Consider the following 11,467-nt stretch of genomic DNA (forward strand, 5'->3'; position numbering starts at 1 on the left):
TGGGGAGGGGAAAGAAAAAAATAGTTCACAGATATATGCATAAATAATTGTAATAATAATAATAACATAGACTCTAGCTTAGGTATCAGGAACCATGCGTCCTGATTCCACGTTTGACAATGGCTCACTGTGGTACCATAGATAAGTTGCTTTATGGCCTAGGTTTTCATTTATAAAGTAAAGATAGTTATATTATTTGACCTATTTGTAGTTATTACAATGACCAAATGATATATGTTAAAGCAAAAAGGGCTATGCTTGCATATTTATGGCACTGAGTACCTTATATTCATTTTTTATACTGAAAATAAAGCCAGGTCTTACATTTAGATATTGTGGTCACTATTTTTCCTCCCTAGTCTTCATTCTTGTCAGGTTACATTAAAACTAACTCTAGGTTCTGCTCCTGTAAACACCACATTTCTTGAGCATGGATTGTGCTTGTTATTGAATAAGGAGTTATACAAGGCTATAAAGTTTTAAATATCCAGATGAACCCAGAAGAAAGAAGTGTTATCAATATTATTATTCTCTTTTATGTGATTTTATAGTTAGAATTGCAAACCAATTGTGATAAAATTCACTTTCCAAGATTAAAAAAAAACTTTTAATATAATAAGGAAGTATGACTTTTCTATTAACAATTTAAAAAGTTATCAAGTGTGAACACTTACTCACTGAGTATCAAAATAAAATGATAGGCCATTTTACAGATAAGCTCAATATGTTGTTGTCATGTTGTATCCGTAGAAGAGATAACGTATCTATATGTCTGTACATCTATCCATGTCTTTCTGTCATCTATCTATATTTAACACATGAAATAGGAAACAGAGAATGCAATTCAAGAGAGAGGTTCAGGATGATAGCTATGAGCTGTGTATGGAGAGCATTTAGTCCAGATTGGAGCAGGTCAGAAAAGTCCAGGAAAAATTTAAGAAGATTAATACATAATGTATTTTAACATCTTAAGAATTAACAAAGAGCTTAGGTTTTAATGAATAAGTACTGAAAATTCTAGGTAAACTTGAAAATAATCATTATCATGTCTTCCTGGGAAGACAGAGTATTGCACAGAAAATTAAGAGATCATAGTGCACTCTATGCTTCAGCTGTGGATATAGTTTTACAGAGCCACAGTATTTTTTCCCAGCCTATTTTTCCAACCACAACTATCATGTAAAGTATTGGGATGTTGGGGCACAGTTAGCATGCATCTGTGGCATGTTAAGAGGAGAAGTGGGTATTGGTAGCAAAACAAACAAACAAACAAACAAAAAAACTAAATAATAATCTCCCAAGTGGGAAATCAATAGGCAACACCTTAGCTGAAAACTCTAAGTAAGAAGAGCATATTATTTACAAATAGGAAGGTATTTGTCAAAAGAATCAACTAAAAGAGTCAAGAGGGGCTCCCTCTAGGATGCAAAAATTGGAGAAGGAGAACAGGAGGCTATTGAGGCTTTGTTTTAGCACTCTGACATTTTATGTGTTGGTAAAACATTTTTAAAATAAGAACTAAATAATACTACTTTAAATCCATTGGAAATCTGCGATATATAGCAAATGTTTTGCATTTAATTTTCTATGCTCACTTTGTACTTCATTGATATTTAAAATTTACCTATATTAGTCTTCAGGGACACGCATACCATAGAGAAAGCATGTGGGAAGATATGCACATAAGTATATTTGGGATATGGGCAAGTGTGAATTCACTGGACTTGTTCCTCTTTCCTACTAGTCATGGAATTTTAGAGCAGGAAGTAATCATCTGGAAAGATCAGCTCATCTAATTCCTTTTTTACATAGATAAAGAACCTGAAGCTTGGCTTAAGCAACCTGGTCAAGCGAAGTATGTTCTTTACTTGCTTCCCTTGTGTAAGAATAAATATGTTTTGTTGACAAATAAATACTTAGGTAGCATAATAGTTTTTAGACCAAATATAGATTAAAATATAGGTTGAAATCTGTGTTTATGGTATCAAAAAGAAACAAAAACATGTTTTTATTACCTGATGTTCCAAGTCTTGCCCGTTGCACTTTAAAAGTCAAATCCATTAAAAAAAATAATTTCATGCTTGAATCCAGTGATGACAAAGGAGAAAGCTTTCAGTTATTTTCAAGTCCTACTCAGTAAAAAGATGTAGGGATGGGGAGTCTTAATTTCCAATAAGTGGAAGTCAACCTGATATAATGGTTACAATATTTTTCCTGTTTTGGAAACAACAGAGACATCTTGCTCAGATGAGTTTAACATGTGAATCTGGTGGAAATCATCCTGAAACAAATTTGAAATATCATCTCTCTTTGGTGTGTTCGTTTCTCATTAACTTGCCTTTTAACATTAGTGTTTCTTATGTTGCCTGTACTTAGCTAATGGTCTACTGGAGATATATATTAATATATACATGACAAAGAATAAGTATAATTTAAAAACTGCATAATGTTCAAAACCAGCACAGTGGCTGTTGGTGTGCAGCTGAGTGATGAACTATGACTAAATCCGGAACATATTCATCTGGTCTCCAAAGTCTGGATATGCACAGTCCCATGGTACTTTTCATTTTGAAGGCATAAGATATTTAAATGATAATTTAAATTATTAAAAAAGGGAAACAAAATAGGTGCCATAACTGCCTATAATGGCATCAACCCTGTGGAAATGTGTCGGTCAGCCTCTGTGGGTTGTTGAATCATCATTTGTGCAGCGGTGCTCTAGGTCTCGTGTGTGTGTGTATGTGTGTGTGTGTGTGTGTGTTTTAAACCATTTAGATAATAGGCTGCTTTTTCTCAATTATAACATAAGCATTTCCAATCATAAATATTTTTGAGAGCATGATTTTTAAAAAATATTTCCATGGATGAATATGTCTGGCTTGTACCCTTCTTTAGAAATGTTTGAATTCCAGGAACAGAAACAGAGTCAAGCTAGGTTTGGGAAAGTAGGATTTATGGTAGTGATGCAGAGAAATCTCATGGAGCATCATTCGGGATGCCGAATTATGAATTATTAATATTATGTCATTAACTATACATTTTCTTATATTTAGTATCCCTAGTTTCACTTCTAGCTACAATTCACTTCTCATTAATTTTAAATTAAGTTAAAAAATTTACTCTCCTATCGCAAGTACTTCAAACAAACAAGAACAAAACAAAACAAGACAAAATTTGCAAATTTCTCAAAGCCCATCTCAGTAATAAATATTTGAAGCCTTAAGAGCAGATGCAGGTAAAAAGGTGAACAGATATAAGGCCAGGTAGAAAAGAGAATTGTGGTAAAGAAAATAAAGGCAAACTGAGAAAGAACCATGATAACATAGCATAAACTGAGGAGGAGATTTCAAGGTGGGAAGACAAAGGAATCAATAGATCAAGTAGAGTTAGGAATGAGAAAAGCTCACTGGCAAAGATATAGTGAAGCTAGTACATTCATATTTTAATGGTTTGCAATAAAAATTGGTAGTATATTTCATAAGGCTGTCTGACAGTACACTTCAAGAGCAATAAACATAGTCATATCTTTTGACCCAATATTCCTACTCCTGGAAATTTAAGGATAGAGTCTAAAAAGGAGAAATATTAAGTTTCATGAAGATATTATTTCCAATTTGTCTTCAAATGGTGAGAATGTGAAAACCCATATCAAACTAATTATAAAAAATAGCTTAATTGTAACACATCATTAAAAAAAGACATCCTTGTATATAAAAATTACAGAGCTATTATAGAGAAAATGTAGCCACTTTTGATACTAGAGTATTAAATATCACCATTAATAACAACTTTATGGATGTATGTAGTTAAGAACTGAACATGAAGAGAGAAAAATGAAAACAGTTCATTCCAAATATGGTGGGATTCTGGGTAATTTCCATTACAGAATATGCTATTTGATTTGGCAATTACAGAAAATTGTTCAAATTTGAAACTGTTTTTTTTATATATCATGGGGCAGAAAGCAAAGCTTAAAGGAGAAGTTGTGCATGGATAAAGAAGAAACAGGATCTTTGGGGAAATGCCTTATTGTACAAACATGGCTATGAATGAAAGAATTGGCATTCTAATAGGAATTAGGTTGTAGTAAAGACAGGAAACAGGTTATAATAAAGGGCTGATCAATGCAGGGAACTGCATGGTTGAAAGTTTAGGGGGGAAAGGCCAGTGTAGATAAAAAGATTGAGGATATCAGAGAAAAAGATAATAGTGGGTACTGTAAGGAAACAAAATATAGTTAAGACAAGAGATTGTTCATTCATTCAATAATTCAACACATTTCCTGAGTATGCTAAGTGCTGAAAATGCTACAGTAAACAAAGCAGATATAAAGCAGAATACTTCCTGCCTTCACTGAGCATATAGTCTACTGTGGGAGAGAGAGATTATGCAAATGAATACAAAAGCAAATTGGGTTCAGGAATATGTAGAAAATGTATAAGGTATTGAAAGAGAGAGAAACAAAAAAGTGCCAATCAGGGAGACTTCTCTATAACAGGATATTTGAGTTGAGATTAAAAAGATATAGAAGTTAATCAAGCCAATAGAAGAGGAAGGGGTGAAAAGAGTATCCCAGGAAGAAGGGGCAGTAGGGGAAAAGGTCCCTGGGAAAGAAAACATGGCATGTCATGGAACTGAAAGGAGGACAGAATGGTTGGGGTGTCATCAATGAAGGGGAGAGCGACATCAGATGAGGGCATAGTCCAAGGCAGGACGAGATCTACAGGTCACAATAAAAGCTGGATTTTATTCTAACAATAATGGTACAACATGGATAAGTCTTAAGCAGAGTATGACATGATAAGGATTGTGATTTTGACATTTTACTCCAATGGGTAGCAATGTTAAGAATAGAATGTATGAGATAAGAACAAAAAACCAAGCCTATTTTTAAGCTATTGATGTGGTCCAGTTGAAAGTTGATTATGATTTGGGCTAGGATGGTATCACTGGAGATGATGTTTAAAATAGTGTTGCTTTTCATTAATCAGGCTTCAAAATGAGTTCCTAGCTCTAAGAGTTCTGCTGCTATGTTATCATCAATGTTTTCTTTCCTCCCTTCAGGAGCTTTACCTTCTGAAAGCAGTGTTATTATGGCAACCTTTAATTTATTTGTTTCGTTGCCATTGACAGTTTGTGGAATGCTAGGCCAGGGTAAACGTATCATAATGTACAAGTCATCTTTTAGATTTTTCTCCAGAATAACAATCACCTAAATCTTCCATTGCCCAGATTTTGTCCTCCTCAAATTTTCTTATTTAATGGAGGAAGATTCCATTGCCTTATTCTGAATTTTAGAGTACTTTTTTTCTCTCAAGATTTCCCCTGTGTTAAGTTCTAGAGTTGAGCTGTCCAATATGGTAGCAACTAGCTACGTGCAACTATTTAAATATAAATTAGTTAAAACTGAATAAAACTAAAAATCAGTTCCTCTGTTGTAATCACCACATTTTAAGTGCCCAATAGCTACACGTAGCTAGTGGCTATGTGGTGTACAATACAGATATAGAACATTTCCAATATCACAGAAAGTTCTATTGGATAGTATAGATCTAGAGATTCTTCACTGTCTTTGCACAGATAAGCTTGTTATCTATCATCTGATTAACTACAGTGATAATTATAGATTCTTAAAGAACACTTTTTGCAAGTTCTTGGTATATTCATAATGGTGGCTGTATATTTTTATGACAATGGCCTATTGTCTTGTTACAAATAGTTGTGGTCAGATAGTTTAATAATACAATTAGCCTTATATGTTAACATATGTGAAAACAATTTCACATATGTTATTTTATTTAAATCAGCAATCCTGTACAGTAAGTCCTCATTGAACATTGTCAATAGGTTCTTGGACATCTATAACATATAATAAAACCTATATTACCATAGGCTAATTGATTTAAACAAGAATCAGGTTCCTATGACATATTTCTGGTCACAAAAACATCACCAAACTTCTAAATGAAGACCAAAACACTTATACTATTAAACAATGAAATAAGTATGAGCTATATATCCATTTGAGAAAGTTTTATAAAAACAAGTAAAATAATTATGTCCCCAGTTTTTGGTAAATCAGCAAGTGATAGCAGCTCTAGTGGTGGTGGAGTTCAATCAAGGAGTAAATGTTTGCAAAGCAAAAATTGTAAGGAAAGCTTCCCACCACACAATTCAAAATCAATTACAATACAATAGGTTCACTGAGCATTTTTCTTTTTTAAAAACTTTTTTTATTATACTTTAAGTTCTAGGGTACATGTGCACAACGTGCAGGTTTGTTACATATGTATACATGTGCCATGTTGGTGTGCTGCACCCATTAACTCGTCGTTTACATTAGGTATATCTCCTAATGCTATCCCTACCCCTCCCACCACCCCACGACAGGCCCCGATGTGTGATGTTCCCCTTCCTGTGTCCAAGTGTTCTCATTGTTCAATTCCCACCTATGAGTGAGAACATGTGGTGTTTGGTTTTCTGTTCTTGCGATAGTTTGCTGAGAATGATGGTTTCCAGCTGCATTCATGTCCCTACAAAGGACAGGAACTCATCCTTTTTCAAGGCTGCATAGTATTCCATGTTGTATATGTGCCACATTTTCTTAATCCAGTCTGTCATTGTTGGACATTTGGGTTGGTTTCAAGTCTTTGCTACTGTGAGTAGTGCCACAATAAACATACATGTGCATGTGTCTTGATAGCAGCATGATTTATAATCCTTTGGGTATATACCCAGTAATGGGATGGCTGGGTCAAATGGTATTTCTAGTTCTAGATCCTTGAAGGAATTGCCACACTGTCTGCCACAATGGTTGAACTAGTTTACAGTCCCACCCACAGTGTAAAAGTGTTCCTATTTCTCCACATCCTCTCCAGCACCTGTTGTTTCCTGACTTTTTAATGATTGCCATTCTAACTGGTGTGAGGTGGTATCTCATTGTGGTTGTTGATGGCGAGTGATGATGAGCATTTTTTCGTGTGTCTGTTGGCTACATAAATGTCTTCTTTTGAGAAATGTCTGTTCATATCCTTCGCCGACTTTTTGATGAGATTGTTTGTTTTTTTCTTGTAAATTTGTTTGAGTTCTTTGTAGGTTCTGTATATCAGCCCTTTGTCAGATGAGTAGATTGCAAAAATTTTCTCCCATTCTGTAGGTTGCCTGTTCACTCTGATGGTAGTTTCTTTTGCACTGAGCATTTTTCTACCACATTACTTATTACTGTGCATTTATATGAAATTGAATACTTCATGCTTTTATTTTATAATACTTCATATTCATTAATTCATTTTCCAACCAGCTTAATCCAATTCAAGGCTGTGGATGGCTGGAGCCTCTCCTGGCAGCTCAGGGCATAAGGCATGAACTCACCCTGGACAGAAACCACCCCATTGCAGGGCACACTCACACTCATACCCACCATAACTCAGTCTGGGACCATGCAGACATGCCAGTCCACCTCACTTGCACTTTTTAGGATGTGGGAGGAAACCAGAGTACCCACAGAAAACCCACACAGATATGTGGGGAACGTGCAAACTCCACAGACAGTGACCCTGACCAGGAATTGATTTTTTTCTTATTAGTGTTACAACAAAATCATGTTGAATGAAAGAACATTATTTTGATGACATCCTGTACATTTAAAAAGTATAATTATCCCTATTCCACAGATAGGTAAACTGACGCTCAGAAGAATTAAGTAATTTCATAAAAATCTCTAAAAATAAAAGTAATAATTAAAACAATAATGAACACTTATTGCCAGGCAGTGTTCAGAGTATTATACATGTATTAACTCATTTAATCTCCAAAAAAACTTTAATATATAACTCTAAGAGATAAGAAAACTACTATTTTTTTTTTCTTATGAGAAAACCAAGACCCAGAAATTTTCTCTTAAAGAGATTTTTACGGTAAACATCAATATTTGGGGAAAAATTGCTCAACCTCTCTTAGCCTTAGTTTGCGTCTCTATAAAATGAGTATAATGTAAGCAATCTCATACAGCACACATATCAATCAGTTTTTGTTTGGTTATGTTATGATTCCAAATAATCCTGGAATCTCAATGATTTACAAGTGAGGTTTTTTTTTTTTTTGTTTTTTGTTTTTGTGTGTGTGTGTTGGTGGCTTGACTCTCATATCTTATTCTAGAGATTAGGCTAAGGAGCTGATCCTATCTAGGACACATTTTCAGGGCAGAGGAAAAGAGAAAGAGCTGGCAGAAACATACAGTGGTTTCTAAATTTCTTCTTAGAATGGGCACAGTATTACACTGTTCACATTTTAACTGGCTGTAGCAAGTCATGTGGCCAACCTCGATGACACCATGTCCTCCTTTCACAAGGAAACCCATCAAGTCGGATGGCAGTGGTCTAAGATGATTTTCTTACAGGGAAGAGGGCAACTGTGCTTGGGACAAGCATTACAATCTGCCACGATATGGATTAAATATAATGATATATAAAGACCTAATTCAGTGCTTGACATCTAGAAGTTCACCACAGTTACAGTTATGATTTCCTTTTTCCTTCCTTTTAATGCATTCAGGTAAATCTTAGAGCTTTGAGACAAAGTACCGATTATAAAAGTGACCACTGACAATCATTCTTTCCTCTTTTTCCAGGAAAGCTTTAGTTACACTTTGCATCATTAAGCATGTATTAATATTTGGACTGATACAAGGAAGATTTAGAAAAAATTTCAGATTTTTTTCAGAATTAAATTTATTTCACATTGATAAAAACCATGAAAAACATTTACATTTTCCCACATTACTGCACAACATTTCAACGGAATATTTCTTGCCATAGATAATATTTTGCTCATCTGTAGAACTGAAACAACAGTTTATATTCTTCAAGATAAAGAAAAATGGCATGTTTAAAATTTTTAAATCCAGACAATGACATTTGGCTTCATTATTACCATCCTACATAGTCCATTACTAAATTATTTTCATTATCGATTAGCACCAATTTATAAAAATGCATTCTTAATATTGGTTTGGTCAGCTGGACTATAGCAGAAAAATTAACACAGTTCAGAAATATCAAGCATACATTTTTGCTGCATATTAATCTGTGCAGTAACTACACCTTATGTATAGGGCTCTGACTAGCCTTTATTACCCATAAGTTTGCTTTCAAATAATTTCTACCGGTAATCTGAAAATTTTGACAATTTAAAATGATTACTATTTTTATGTTTACATGAAAAACTAATATAAAAAATAATTTGACTAAAGTGAAAATTTCAAATAAGTCCACTGGCAGATGAAAATAAAGCAAAAAATTACAATGGATTTCTCATCTTCTATAGTAGTTGGTTTCAAACATGTGTAAAAAGTAAATTCTATGCTATGAGATGATGAAATCATCTTAGAAATTAGTTTCTAAGATCAGTCTTAAAGATATTTCAGAATATACTAGAATATGATCTAATTATTCTTTCAGTTGTTTATAGAAAAATAAAACCACAGAATTATTCCTGTTACCTGAGTTGAAGATCCTAATAACTAAATAGGTGTAAATTTGGATAAAGTATAATAATTTGAAATAAGAGTGGATAATACCTGGTTTCTCTATGAAGCATAAGTAGATTTTAGATACCTTATATCTGTGACTCAGAATGTCAAATTACAGCATGTATTGGCAGTAGCTATCTATGGCAGAGAGGTAATATTTGGTCTGTTATGAAGGACAATAAAGAATGAATGAACTTTTTTTTTCCTTGAGAGAAAAGAGTATTAAATAGAAATAATATCAAGGAAAAAAATGCCTGGTCCCAAAATAAAAGGGTCATTAATTGAAGACAACAATTTTACTCTTTTTTGACAATGAACAGCATTATCCATATTATTAGGAATAATGTAATACCACCTCATTATGTATTACAATCATTATGTATATATGAATACATATATAAAAATACAGACACTGCATGGTGACTAAGCAATTTTGGAATAAATCCACAGACTAAGACACAACATGCATAAATTGTTTACATCTTAACTGCTTATTTATACCTGAACAAATTTTCAATAAGTATACTGCTAATTTTCAAATGATGGAATAAAAAATCTGGTGGTAGTACTGTATTATTTTGCTGAATTACATTTGAGAAAAAAGAAGCTACCTGCTGCATCTATTTTAACATAGTATATCATGGATCTTCTTATAACAATACATGTATGGAAACTTAAAAGGTCATAAATTTGTGATGGGGGAGACATTATTAGATCTGTCATTGGTGTGTATTTGCAAAACATTTTAACACTGCAAACATTAGAAATTTGAAGATTGGGCATTGGAAAAGGTTTATACTCTACTACAGTGATGCTGGTGTACTTCTACACAAGGCCTCTGAGTGATGTCAGTCAATTGGAGGTAGGAGTTTATCAATGAATTGCTTGACATCCATCATTTCCTGTTGACACGAACTATGCATCATACTTTAAAACCTACGAAGGTTTTACCAATGTTTTTAGTTTTTCAACCGTAAGAGAACCAAACACCAGGGGATCTAAAGGGTCACAATCTCTGTGGCACTGGAGAATAGAAGTATCTCTATTAGCGCCACTGATAGGACCCTGTGGAAATGAAGCCCGAAGTAGAAACCAGCAACTGAACGCAGTGACACCCGTCAGTTTCTGCTGCTTGGTAAGGGCAGTATATAAAGATAAAGCTCCTCCCTGAGAAAATCCTCCCAAAATAATTCTGTTAGAAGGAATGCCATTTTTCACTTATTGATCAATCAAAGCCTTTATATTTTCAACTGCCTGTTTAATCCCAGGTTCATCCTCTTGTGAATCTGGTGAAAGCCCAATAATATCAAACCATGAAGGCACAGCCATGTTCATATTTAATGTGAAGGCGTAACAGGCGGGGCATGCGGGCAGATATATTTGATACGTGAACTTCTGATACCTGCAAAGGCTTCTGTCCATCCGTGCCCAGTATCTCCCAAGCCGTGAAGGAAAATCACCGCGGCGGTGGCCTTCCAGGAGGCGGGCATGATGGCTGGCAGCGGGGCTGACATGTTATTTCTGCACATACACCGGCTCAGCTCGCAGCGCAAGCGGAAGGAAGGGCGGGTGCCCGGCCGCGGCCCAAGGGCGTGTGAACGGCCAGATTGTTTTTGTAGTTGCTTTCACTGTCTAGTGTTATGTAGTGTATTTATTTATTTAAATACTTATTTATAAACAAAGAAAACTTTACAATTGGTTAGATATTATTTTGAAGCATGTAAGCTGGTTTGTGTAATGAGTATTAAATTATGAAATAAATAAAACTAAGTGGGAAGAAAACTGTAGCTATCTGGATGAGTTCCGTGTCTCATAAAAGAGTTTGTTTAAAAATGCCCTTTGCTGTGGTTGCTTTAAATTAGTTGGTTTTGTTGTTTGGGCTTCAAATAATGGGTTTATATACAGGGAAGTAGTTTTTATTTCACATATTCCATAATA

General features: G+C 34.4%; 1 pseudogene; it reads right to left on the bottom strand.

Moving 5' to 3' along the window:
- Nucleotides 1-10,377: 10,377 nt before the first annotated feature.
- Nucleotides 10,378-11,082, bottom strand: LOC119620338 (acyl-protein thioesterase 1 pseudogene; annotated as a pseudogene).
- Between the last annotated feature and the right edge of the window lie 385 nt (nucleotides 11,083-11,467).

This window comes from Chlorocebus sabaeus, chromosome 7, assembly GCF_047675955.1.
Source record: "Chlorocebus sabaeus isolate Y175 chromosome 7, mChlSab1.0.hap1, whole genome shotgun sequence".
NCBI classification, from domain to species: Eukaryota; Metazoa; Chordata; class Mammalia; order Primates; family Cercopithecidae; genus Chlorocebus; species Chlorocebus sabaeus.